We start from the raw sequence: 14,204 nt of genomic DNA, 5'->3' as shown, positions 1-14,204 counted from the left end.
CCCTGCTGAGCAGAGAGCCCTGTGTGGGGCTCGATCCCAGGACCCTGAGATCATGACCTGAGCCGAAGGCAGAGACTTTAACCCACTGAGCCACCCAGGCGCCCCTTATTTTTATACTTTCTTAAGCAAGACCAGAGGAACCTTTAGTCTAGAGCTGATTTTCCCACTACTGAGGAGATACCCTTCTGAATATTCTACCCAAGGCCCTGTGAATTCAGAGGCTTTCTCCTCTAGCTGGTGGGAACAGCAAATCTGTGGGAGCTCCAAGGATTGTTTCTGCCTACTCCATTTGGGTGGAACTTTCCCCAGCTTCAGGTGGTTTACAGTATGCCCTGATAGGTGCTCAGCTGAAGACTGGGGGTAGGATGGATCACAGGAAGGAACCATCTGCAGATCTCTGGCTGCTCTCTCTGCAGCAATTTCTTCTCCCACCTCCCTGAGAACTTGAGACACCCCGGCCTCCCAAACTCTCAGCTTCAACTCTTCCACTCAGCTTTGTGCTGTGCTACACTTGGGCACCCCTCTTGCCCTGTGTCCTGGAAACTCTAGCCTATATGCCAGGTCAATTATAATGTTCACCATACTTGTTTTCCCTCTCGAAGGAATCACCATCCCACATTACCAGTTATTCAAAGTCAGAAAACAGTTGTTTCATTTTTTTTTGTTTGTTTGTTTTTTTAGTTGTTTAAGATGGAAGGGTAATTTGGCCCATTACTCCATCCTGCACAGAAACAGAAGTTTGTAAGAGATTTTTAGCAACACTTTGTACCTTTTAAACATTCCCAGCATGCAAGGGAGCTACAGCCAAGCAAAGTCACTTGACTCTGACAAGTACCATGCAACTGGCCAGAGAGGAAGGGGACTCAGTCAGCCACACGGGGCTTCTCTCAGTTCTTAAAGCACCTCACACTCCTTGCATAGCACAGTGCCCATGCCAGCATGTTCCTTCTGCCGTTCTCGACCTGGCTTAGTCCTCCTCACACTAAGCAGCACCTCCTCTGGGAAGCCTTCTCTGACCCTGGGTTGAGTCCACCTTCTCCCCTGTCATGCAGTCTCCTGGCTCCCTGTGACCCCTTCAGAGCACTGATACTATTGCTTGTAATGACTTTGTTTATCCGAGATCTCTCCTCCCTCCTAGGCGGGAGCTCCAGGAGGGCAGATTCCCATTGATCTTGTTCCCTAATGCCTGGTTTAGGGACTGGGATGCAGAAAATGCTGAAAAAATATTTTTTACTGAAGCATAAGGGCTCATTCAGGGGAGGTGTATCTTGAGAATAAAGGTGCAAAACAGGCAGGTCTCCTGTCAAAATCAGGGCAATGAAGAGTCACATTTGGTTTGAAAGATAATTCCCCAGGGAGCAGTGAGTTAGGGTGTTGGGGAGAGACCCAGATGCTGAGGGACCCAGAGGCCAGGCTGAGACCCTTGGATGTTATTCTGGAAGCCTTAACGAGCCAGTGGATGGATGGGAAGAGTCAGCACAGGGCACAGGTTGGATTCCCTAGGAAGAGCCTCTGGGATGAAGAAGAGCTTACAGAGCGTTTATTAGGGAACGCTCTCAGGATCAAGGTTGTGGGAGGAAGGGAAAGGGCAAGATTGCACAGAGAGGATGCTGACCTACAATGCCGGTTCAATGGTGGACTTGACAAGCTCTACAGAAAGTTCTGAAGAGAGGCCCCTTTGCAGCCGTCCCAAGTTGTGGCAATAGTGCTGGGCTTTTATCCCATGGCATTGACCAGTCACTGGACCAAGGCTGCTCCAGAAGGGAGGTGTAGCCTTGTGTGAGGCGGTTTTTCAACTAAGGGCAAACACCAGAGAAGACTGACAGCTGAGAACCATCCTCAGGCAGCATTTCCTGCAGCTGGGGGAGAAGTCCTTCATTCCTGAATGTAGATCTGGGAACAGGGTAGGAGAAAGCCCAGAGGCAAAAATAGGCACAGGGCCTTTGGCATGACTGGGAGTAGCTTTCCAGGATGGAGCTGAGACTGGAGTGGTGGTCAAAGAGAGGCAGATCTTAAAGCGCTGAGTAGGTCTGTTGAGGTGTTGGTTCAAATCCCAAGGGGAATAGGAAGCCATCTGGGGGGTTTAAGCTGAGGAGTAAGCTATGATCCATTTCTCTGCTCTACTTCTCCTCTGACTCAGCCCCTCTGCCTCCTTGGCATGTAGGAAAGGAACAGCCCTGCTTCAAAGCCCATCCTGTACCTATAACCAGCCATGAAGAGGAGGAGGTATTCTCTATTCTCTCCAAAATCCAAGAAGATGGCAGAAACTGTCACCAGGGAGCTCATTAATTCTCCCAAGTTTCAGGGCCATCATTTGTTAACAGCTAACCTAAAACTTCCATCGTGCCTGTACATTCTAAGAGTTTATACTATTCCAAGAGTTTTACATCTTAAATCATTTAGTCTTCCCAAACTTATGAGGCAGGGACTATTTTTACAAACCAGAAGCTAGAAGCATAGAGAGGTTTATTAACTCGCCCAAGGTCACACAGTATTTTAAGTGGCAGGGGCAGGATGTAAAATGGGGTAAGTTCTACCTTCTGGAGAGGAAGTGGAATTGAATGAAAGGTACGTATGAAAGTGCCTTGTGTGCTGTGCCGACCCATGGTAAGTGTGTTCATTTTTTTAAGAAAGCCAAAACTGGTAATAATGACAGCTTAGAGAAAAAGTCCATCTAGAGGAAGTTCTTTCTGATAAACATTGTATGGTTAATTTTAGAGGATTCCCTCCTCTCCTTTTTCCTCAGCTCCTGCAAATGAATGCCCACTGAGTCTGCTTGGCAACATAACCCACACAAAGACCCGATATCCTCAGAATTTTCTTGCCATCAGAGAGTACAGGAATCTTCTAGCCTCAGATGTGGCCATCCTTCTCAAACTGGCAAAGTCCCAAGTTCAGCAGGTTATAGCCTAAGAACATCAAATGAATTAAATGTAAATCTAATTTTTTTGCATATGACATGAACTTTTTTTAAAATTGTAGTTGACATATTATTTTAGTTTCAGATATATAACAGTGATTTGACAATTATATGCATTACAAAATGCTCACCATAATTAAGTATAGTTGCCCATCACCATACAAAGTTATGACAATATTATTGACTCTATTCCCTATATTGTACTTCTCATCCTCATGATTTATTTTATAACTAGAAGTTTGTACCTCTGAAGTCCCTTCATCAATTTCACCTGTTACCCTCTGGAAATCGCCAGTTTGTTCTCTATATTTATGTTTTTCTTTTTGCTTGTTCATTTGTTTTGTTTTTTTAGATTCCACATGTAAGTGAAATCCTATGGTATTTTTCTTTCTCCATCTGACTTATTTCACCTAGCATGATACCTTCTAGGTCCATCCATGTTGCTATCAATGGCAAGATTTTATTCGTTTTTATGGCTGAATAATATTTGATTCCATATATGTATGTATACATACATACACACATGTATGTGTGTATGTATGTGTGTGTGTGTGTGTGTGTAGCATCTTCTTTATTCATCTACTGATGGACACTTGGATTGTTCCATCCCTTGTAATATATTGTAATACATTGTATTGTAAATAATTGCAATTGTAAATAATTGTAATTGTATTGTAAATAATTGCTGCAATAAGTGTAGGGGTGAATATATCTTTTTGAATTAGGGTTTTTTTGTTTTGTTTTGTTTTCTTTGGTAAATACCCAGAAGAGGAATTACTGAATGGTGTGGTATTTCTATTTTTAGTTTTTGGGGGAAACTCCATACTATTTTTCATAGTAACTGGACCAGTCTACATTCCCACCAACAGTGCACATGGGTTCTTTTTTCTTCATATCCTCACCAACACTTGTTCTTTTCTTTCTGGTACTAGCCATTCTGACTGGTGTGAGGTGATAGCTCACTGTGGTATTGATTTGCCTTTTCCTGATGATTAGTGATACTGAGTATGCTTTCATGTGTCTGCTGGCCATCTGTATGTCTTCTTCAGGAAAATGTCTATTCCTATCCTCTGCCCATTCTTAAATCAGATTGTTTGTTCTTTTGGTGTTAAGTTGTAGGATTTCTTTATATTTTTTTGGATAGCAATCCCTTATCAGATATATCATTTGCAAATATCTTCTCCCAACCAGTAGGTTACCTTATTTTTTGTTTATATTTTCCTGTTATGCAAAAAGCTTTTTAGTTTGATATAAGCCCAATTATTTATTTTTGCTTTTATTTCCCTTGTCTGGGGGAGACAGATCCAGAAAGATACTGCTGAGTCTGATATCTGAGTTTATTGCCTATGTTTTCTTTAGTTTTATGGATTCAGGTCTCACACACAGGCCTGTAATCCATTTTTAGTTTTTATTTATTTATTTGAGAGAGAGAGAGAGTAGAGAGGGGCAAAAGAATCCTAACCAGGCTCCATGCCCAGCGAGGAGCCCGATGTAGGGCTCTATCTCATGACCCTGAGATCATGACCCAAGCTGAAATCAAGAGTTGGTCACTTAACCAACTGAGCCACCCAGGCACCCCGACTTTGAGTTTATTTTTGCATATGGTATAAGAAACTGATCCAGTTTCATCCTTTTACATGTAGCTGTCCAGTTTTTCCAGAACCATTTGTTGAAGAGACTTTCTCTTTCCCACTGCATACTCTTGCCTCCTGTGTCACAGAATAATTGGTCATATAAATGTGGTTTTATTTCTGGACTCCCTATTCTGTTTTATTGATCTATGTGTCTATTTTTATACTAGTACCCACTGTTTTAATTACTATAGCTTTGTAGTACATCTTAAAATCTGGGATTGTGATACCTCCAACTTTGTTCTTTCTGAAGATTGGTTTGGATATTCAGAATGGTTTTTTCCATACAAATTTTAGGATTATTTGTTCTAATTCTGGGAAAAATACTGACATTTTTGAAAGAGATTGCATTGAATCTATAGCTTGCTTTGGATTGTATGGACATTTTAATAATATTATTTCTTCCAATCCATGAGCATGGTATATCTTTCCATTTATTTGCATCATCTTCAATTTTTTTCATTAACTTCTTATAGTTTTCAGAGTATAGATTTTTTACCCCCATGGTTAAATTTATTAATAGGTACTTTATTCTTTTTGATGTAATTATAAATGAGACTTTTTCTGAATTTTTCTTTTTGCTAGTTCATTGTTAGAACTAGAAGAAATAGTGTATAGAAGAAATGCACAGATTTCTATATATCCATCTTGTACCCACAAATTTACTGAATTCATTTATTATTCCTAATAGTTTTTTGGTGGAGTCCTTATGGTTGTCTATATATAGTATCATGTCATCTGCAAATAGTGAGAGTTTTACTTCTTCCTTAGCAATTTGGATGCCTTTTATTTCTCCTTCTTGTTTGATTGCTCTGACCAGAACTTCCAGTACTATGTTGAGTAATCATAAATCTAATTTTAAAAAAAATTACCAAGCATTAACATTATTGGGATAGCCTCTTCTTTTATACTCTTTTATATTTTCCATGTTTTCTACAATAAAAAGGCTGTAACAAAAAAACATTATTTTAGAAATAAAGATGTAATCACTAAGTTTATAATTACTGCCTAAATAAAATTGCCATTAAACTTAATATCCCTAATTTAATTATTTTATGAGCAAACTAAATACTGAATAATACATTTTACACTCCTGTATTGAAGAGCTGTTATAAATCTGCAAAGGATGCTTTAAAAATAAGTGATGCCTTCTATGAAATATCTAGAATAGGCAAACTCAGACAGAGAATAGATTAGAAGTCAGCAGGGGTGGGAGGGAAGGAGGAATGGGGAGTTATTGCTTAATGGGCACAGAGGTTGTTTGTTTGAAAATAGGGTGATGTTGCACAATACTGCAAAAGTAATTGATGCCACTAAATTGTACACTTAAAAATGGTTAAAATGGAGATAGATAGGTAGATAGATAGATAGAAAGATAGCACAATAAAAAATAACAAGTGATGGGACCGTTAAAGGAGAGGCTGTGTTATAGAATGCCTGTCCAATCACTGGTCTGTCACCAGCTGCCCAGGATGGACCTAATAAATGAGGAAAACAGCAGTTATCACTAACAATAAGCAACTGCTACCCAGAGGTAAATAAGCTGGTCTTCCTCATCCACGGACAGGGACAGGGGATAGAACCCAGGCAAGGTGACTCCAGATGTCATACCTTTAACCCATCTCACCACACTCTGCAATGGCAAAAATGTCTGCTGAAGATTTCATAGAACTTGAATCATCTGTAGGTGACCCTGCAAGGGAGGTGTGCCCTTCCTCTTTGCAGACAGAAGTTGGAGGCTCAGAGCCAACTGCTTGCTAGATTATTCAGCTGCCGGGGTCAGGGTCCCATTCTCAGGCCCAGGCCAGTGCCTGCAAAGGCCTTACAATGGTGTAAAATGACTGATTGCAGATTGGAAACAACCCACCCAGTATTTAAACTGAGTTGGGGAGGGGCGCCTGGGTGGCTCAGTGGGTTAAGCCTCTGCCTCAGCTCGGGTCATGATCTCGGGGTCCTGGGATCGAGCCCACATGGGGCTCTCTGCTCAGTGGGGAGCATGCTTCCTCCTCTCTCTCTGCCTGCCTCTCTGCCTACTTGTCATCTCTCTCTCTCTCTGTCAAATAAATAAAAATAAAAATTTTAAATTAAGTTGGGGAATGGGGCAGGGCTGGAGCTGGAGGAGGCTTGGAGGGTTTCCAGGCGGGGCAGAAGGAATTTTTAAAATCAACTGTTAGGTTGTTTGGGGCTTCTGCCAAGCCAGGTTGGGTCCTTGCAGGGTCTCTCGTCATCAATGAATGTTCACCAACTGGCTCTGGGCGGCCAGGGCAGCATCCCAGGAGCCAGCGTCCTGAGCAGGTTCGCAGGCACTCACTCCCGCAAACTCTGCCTGTCAGAGCACGGATGGGGTGCTGCTGCGGGTTCCCTGGAGAGAGGGAGGCAGGTCAGGATGGCAAAATGAGGACGTGGGAGGGCGGAGTGGGGCCATCTGGACCCGCCCCCTGGGGTGGGCAGTGTCCGCTAATGGGGCTCCCAACACACGGAAAACACGCACTTTTCTCAGATCAATCAGGACAGCACCTCTGGACAAATGGTGATGGGTGCTGCGCAGAGGCCCTCTGGGTGGTTTCAGGCACCATCTGCGAGGAGCTGAGGGCAGGGAACCCTCAGGGAAGCACCAAGCTGGTCCAGCTCTGTGACCAGTCCTGACTCCAACCACTCCGTCTTCAGTTTCCCTCTGTGAAGACAGATGCATAGCACCTCAGCGTAACACAGCCCAATGCTTCTCCAGAGTCCCATTTCAGGCCCATTTTACAGATAAGGAAATAGAGCTCCTACAGGAGAAATAACTAAACCAGGGTCACAGAGTTTATTGGCTATCTATCAGCTTGTGCACTGTTCATGTGTGCTGTCTAGCACCTTGCCCAGTACCTGGGACCTAGCAGATTCTCAGTAATGTTTGTGAAACCAAAATGAACGGGAATGGGAGCTGAAAACACAGGTCTTCAATCCTTGAGGAAAGACAAAATTTAGAAATCCAGTGATAATGAAGTCTAGAGACAAAGCAGCTAGTGGCTGGATAAATGGGCCCAACCAGGGACCCTGGACTGCTGCCCAGGCGTCTTCAGTCTATTCTGCTGTGAAAATTAGTTACTTATCCTTCCTCCAGCTGCCTACTCCAGGGGCTTAGGGTGAGGAAATCACCTGAGGGCTTTGCCTTAAAAACTTCAAGCTTGGAGGAACCTTCCACAGCCTCCAGTTACAGTTCTGCGTAATGTTTTCTTAAATGATTTTCATTAAGTTCGTTCAATAAATGTTTATTGTGCATCCACCATGAACAAGCCTCTGTGTTGCTGAAACGAGAAGTGTGATTTTTGTTAAAATCAGACACAAGTTTGTAAGTCAAGAATTTTCTACAGCCAAAGGTATTTAGTGAGCAAACTTAATCAACATTCAATATAAATGGTATATACAGCAGCTCGTCGTTCAAAAAGCAAAGAGTTAAAGTTAAAAAGAGGTCATTTTTTTAGAGAAACTACTGCCTTCTGGATGCAAAGAAAATAATAATTTCCAGGCATCGAGAACTGATCAGTGGACCGGGGAAGTATCCCAAAACTTTTTCCAGCAGATATGGGCAAGATCTGCTCTAGGACAACAACTCAAGAGAGCTAAAGATTTGACATCTGGCAAAGCAAACCTAGACAAGCCCCTGAAAAGTCAAGAAAAAATTAGAGGGAATTCCAGATTTATTCAAGCCTGCAGGAAACCAAAGTTCAATCATGTGATTGAAAATATGAAATATTATAAAAATATTAAAATAGTGAAAGTTTAGAAAAAGAGCTACCTGGTTGTATAAGTGTTTGCTTTTAAGTCTTGTGCGAAATTGATGTCGGATCTCAGAGTCAGAGTTCAACAGCTCCACGTGGACTGAGAGCCCAGCACCACGTCTGATGTGCACGGAGGCTAGGTTCACGTTTGATGCAATTCAGTGCTTTGTGAGTAGAAATCCAGCTAAACATTCACCTACCTATGAACCAGCTAGTTCTCTTCTAGGTAGAACTATAGATATTGATATATCTATAGATATAGGTAGAACTACAGATAGAGATACCGATAGAGGTAAACTAATGTCTTAGCTCTGGCTGCTATGATAAAATATCACAGACTGGATAGAGTGGGTGGCTTGAACAACAGACATTCATTTTTCATTGTTTTGGAGGCTGGGAAGTCCAAGACCAAGGTGCCTGCATGCTCAGGTCCCTTTTCCTGGCTAGCAGGCAGCTGCCATCTTGCTCTATCCTTACACAGCAAGAGAGGAAGGTCTGGAGCTTCTTCCTCTTCTAGTAGAGACACTAATCCCATCATGGGACTCCCCGTCGGGTCTTCATCTTAACCTAATCACCTCCCAAAGGCCCCACCTCCTTATACCATTGCATCAGGGGTTAGGGCTGCAATACAGGAATTTGGGGGGATATAAACACTCAGTCCAGAACAATACCCAAAAGAAATGAGGGTGTTGGTCAACCAAAAGGCACATACAAGAATAGTTGCAACAGCCTCATTCCTAATAGCCCAGACTTGGAGAGGATTCCAGTGCTCATCATCAATGGGGAAATGGATAAACTGTGGTGTGTCCATACAGTGGAATAATGAGTAAGAACATTAATAAATCACACAGGCATTATGCCAAAAGAAGTCTTGACACTAGAACACTGTTTAACTTTTTTTGTTTAATTCAGTTTATAAGAAGTAAAACACAAGCAAAACTAATCTACGGTGATAAGAGGTCAAAATGGTTGCTTCTGAGGGAGGAGTGGCAAATTCTTCCAGGCTACTGGAAATACTCTATTTTGATCTAGATGTAATAACAGGTGCACGTGTAAAAAGACACCAAGTGGTGCGCTTAAATTTAATGTACTTTATGGAGGTTATGCCCAAGAAAAAAGGAAAAGGATGTTTGTATCGGGGATGACAAGTATGTGGTTGGCGCTGCCCTTATCCCCTCCCTGGGGATACCGATTAACCACCATACTCCTTCTCGCCCAGCTCAGTTCAGAACTGTTCTCAATCCAGCATTCTGGCCAGATGGTGCTGACTCAGAAACTACTACCATTTCCTGGTGTGCACACATGGGCACCTTAATTAAGATAGGCCATCATCTTTGATTCATTTGGCCATGCTTTGGAGAAGCCTGGCTTCTACTCGCTGACTTGTGGCAACCGCTCCCTTCCAGGTGCAGTTCCCAGGAGGAAATGGCTTTGGAACAGCAGGCTGGAAAGCTGGAGAATGAGAGAGGGAGGGACAACAACTATCCCAGGCCGAGGTGATGACTCAAAGCTACAGGTAACACCGGCACCTGGCAAAGGCTACAGTTTGACGGGGGCCCACATTCTACTATGTAGAACAAACTGGCTTTTCTCTAGCAGCAGAGAACAGAGAGGGACAAGAGGGAAGAAAAGGTTGGACTGCAGGAAATGACAGCCTCTTGATTTGTGCTAAGTCTTCTAGCAGCTAGAAATATAGCCTCCCTGTCAGATCTTATCAGGGATGCTAACTTTCTGTGGTTTCACGCCTCACGGTTCCCAAAATCCCCTCCATCCTCCATCAAACAACCATGTGATCTGGACAGAGTGGGAATCTCCACCCCATTTTAAGTAAGAAAACTGAGGCTCAGAAGCAAAGATGTATGATCCACAAATATCCTCTTAGGCAAGTAAGGGATTCAGGATTCATACCCAGGTCTGTCTTCCTCCAAAGCCTATGCTCCTTCTTTGTCTTCTCTTTTAAGTATCTATTTTTACATCAAAGCGGTACAAGCACCAAAATGGTCAAATCATCCTGTAAGATTAGTTTTGAAAATGGCAGGTGTCCCTACCCCCTACCACCACCACCATCATTTCCCCCTCCCAAGAGCTACCAAGTTTACCTCTTACAACTGGTCCTTTTGGAATTTATCTCCACAATGTATGAAAACAAATTGACACCAAGCTAAGCCACTTGTAGCATCTCAGCATCCTGAGAACACAAAGAAGATCCCACAAGCTTCCAGAAATAGTAAAAACAACATCCCCTACAAAGAGCTAGGGATGAGAATGGTCTCAGTTCTCTCGACAGCAACAACACTAGAGCACAGAAGGCAAATTGTGAAGGAAAAGGATTCCCAACTTAGAATTCTATACGCAGCCAAACTATCAATCAAATGTGAAGGTAAAATAAAGACATTTTCACATATTAAAGGTCTCAAAATATTGACTTCTCATGCACCTTTTTCTCAAGAATCTCTAAGGATGACGAACCCTTTACAGTGGATCCACCGTTGTGTTGCTATTATCCCTCTTTTCTCTGTCTTGCACCTTCAAAATATCCTTTTTCTGTCAATTTAGTAGAATTTTAAGAGGGTGAAAATGGACATATTCAATCAATTTTCATTATCCATCATCTCTCTCATTCCTTGTTTTTAAAGCAGTGGACCCTTTCTTTAAACAAAATCTTATCCAAAAGACAAATATCTAAAACACACCAAACCAACATCACATTGGTTGCAGTATGGTTTCTCTCCAATGGTTAACTATTAAGAAAGTTGCTGCAGCTAATTAATGAAAAAGGAATGAGCAAATTAGAACAACAGTATTTTGTGCCCACAAATTAATTAATGTACCCAAGTATTGAATATCAGCTGCTATTAGCATCACCCCTTACGTGCACACACATAAAATGACAGCACAACACTGTGAGCACATTTTGATGGAAGAACACGCCACCTATAGTTGCCAAAAAATCACAACCTGAATTGATCAGGCCTCTGTATCCCACTACCCACTGATTGGAAATACAGATGCTGAACTTCATGCATCACAGTCAGCAAAATCCAGACTGAGGAAGGCCAACTGGTCCAATGCCCTGGGATCTTCACCATATAATTAAAAGGGGGGGGGGAATGATGGGAGAATGTTTGGGTTAAAAGAGACTTTGAAGACATATCAAATAAAAAAGTTGGTAAGTATACACCCATGTTCACAGCAGCCTCATTCACAATGGCCAAGAGGTAGGAGCTACTCAAGTATCCTTCACACAGATGAACGGATAAACAAAATGTGGTACATACATACAACGGCATAAGATGCAGCCTTAAAAAGGAAGGAAATCCTGTCACATGCAGCAATGTGGATGAACCCTGAGGACATTAATGCTGAGTGAAAAAAGCCAGTCACAAAAAGACAAACACTGTGTGATTCCACTTATGTGAGGTAATCAAATTCATAGTAGAATGTAGAATGGAGGTTCTCGGTGGGGAGGGGTAGGAAGAGGGGATAGAGAGCCATTCAACGGGTGCAGAGTTCTAGTTCGGCGAGATGAAGTTCCGGAGAGGGACGTTGGTGATGATCGCACAACATGAACGTACTCAGCACCGCGGAACTGTGCACTTACACGCTTGAAATGGTTAAGATGGTGAATTTTAGGCTGTGTGTTTTTTACTACAATTTTTACTACTAATTTTCAAAAGCAGGTAAAACTAAATGGTAGAGTTTAAGAAGGTGCTCTTGGGTGGGGAAGTTATAGAGAAATGCAAGGCAATGATCGGCATAAAAGTTGGGATGGGGAGCTACTTTTTGGGGAAAGGAAAGATGTGCCTTTGGGACAGAGCACAGAGAGGCTGCCTCGGGCCCACTTCTTGATCTAGGGGCTGATTTACCAGAATGGTCACCTTATACAAATTCACTCTGCCTCTGTCTTCTGTGGTTTTCTATATCTGTTTCAAGTATAATTTAAAAGTGAAGGGGGTAAAAAAAAAACCTGCAAAGAAAGAAGTCTGCTACAATCCTGTCAACCAACATACTCCAGTAAGACAACCACTTCACCTGAATTAACAGAGGAGGATTTGGGGGCGAGGCCGCCTGAAGCCGGGCCTACAGCTCTTCCTCAGCTCCCCCTTGCTGAACACTTGTGACAGCCCCGTGTGTTCCCTGTCTCCTCCCTGTATCTGAGTCCCTGGTCCTGGGTACCGCCTGCCTCTGCCCCTGGGGACTTGCTCACAGAGCTTAAACAGCTGAGCTCTGCCAGGGGTCACAGGGAAAGGACTCAGCACCATGACAACCAGGGTCTCCCCCAGAGGAGCACAAAGTTTTAAGACTCGGACGCCTCTGTTATCAGCTGTCAAATTCCATTTTCTCGTTCCCAAATTCTCTAATGTGAATTCCACTAACATCTTTGTGCCACCATAATGTGCTGTCACAGGGTCAGGATTGGAACAGCTTCCTGTCAGCCTGTGGTGAGGAGGGACCCAACACGGGGTCCCTGAAGCTCACGCAAACGGGACGGTGGCACAGCAGGTAAGAATGCAGGGTCCAGATCTGGGCTCTGCCACCTGACCTACGGTGAAGTGGGCGGTTACAACAGTATTTATTCTCTGGGGTTGGTACGGGGCCTTGATAAGCTGAAATACGTCAAGTCTTTAAGAAAGAGAGCCTGGCTCTGGGTAAGTGCTCAGTGCCTGTCCTTACTTCACTTAAGGACCAAGCCTCAGGCTCACAAGGGCCAGGGACGAAAAACTGGGAAGAGGGGAATCCACCCATCTACAGAACTTCCCCGTGTCCTGGGGATGGGAGAGCTGGAGAAGTCTAGCTGCTTCCAGACCTATTCATCCAGCTGCCTGGCTGAGTGCATAGCTCAAACTCAACAGGACTGAAAGCCCAATTCATGAGCTCCCCCTGCTCCTCTCCTCCAGCCTGATTCTCTTCCAGTGTTTTCTATCTCTCTGAATAGCAGCCATATCTATCCAATTCGATGAGCCAGAAACCTGAGGGGCACCCCATACTCTTTCCTCTTTCTCACCTCACTGCTGACCTGTCTCCACGACCTCACCTTCTGAGCACATCACAACGTCATTCTCCTGTCTTCCTCTCCCTGCCATCTCCCCCTGGGGGCTCATGCCACTCACCTTGTCACTACTATGGCCACCATTTAAATTCCCCCCTTTGGTTGTTTGACTAGGATCTGCCTCCCCCACTAGACTAGCAGTTCCAGGAGGACAGGCGCCATGCTGGTGTTACTGACCTTTGAGTACTCACCAGCTTTCAGCACATGCTGGGACATCGCAGGTGCTCGGTAAAGATACATGGAATGAGCTAAATACTGGAGTAAAAAAGGAGCATGTTTCCCCCACTCACATGCTGTGGCCCAAGGGAGCCTGCCACCGCTGCAGCCCTTAGGGCCTTCCCTGGAGGAGCCACAGCCCCTCCCTTCCCCTGCTCCCTCCTTTCCACCTGCCTGGCCTGCCCCTCTGAGCCTCCAGACCAAAGTGGGTGGACCTAGAATGTCTCCCTGAACGGAGGCAGCTGTGGAAGCCTGGCCCCTCTGGTCCTACTGCACCAAAACCTCCCCTGCAGGCCCCACCCCAATCCGTGGCAAGCCGGTGAGTTCGGGTACCTCCCCAAAGGCAGGAGGAAAGACACGGAGCCACAGTCATCCGAGGAACCTTGCTCCATGGCAGAACCTCGTGCTCCCACTCTGCTCTGACAGCTGGAGCAGCCGACTCACAGTGTCACCTCCTCAGTGAGTCCTTACTGAGCACCTACTACGGCCGGGCACCGTGGAAGACAGTTGGGGCGTCTCAGTGGACAAACACAACAGACGCAGCCAACGGCCATTCTCCCCTTCCTCCTCGCTAACAAAACCAGCCGTGTTCAGTCCCCTGCCCCAGATCCCTGGGGCGGGGT

This window comes from Martes martes, assembly GCF_963455335.1.
Source record: "Martes martes genome assembly, chromosome: 14".
NCBI classification, from domain to species: Eukaryota; Metazoa; Chordata; class Mammalia; order Carnivora; family Mustelidae; genus Martes; species Martes martes.
Note: the sequence above shows the minus strand (reverse complement) of the source record.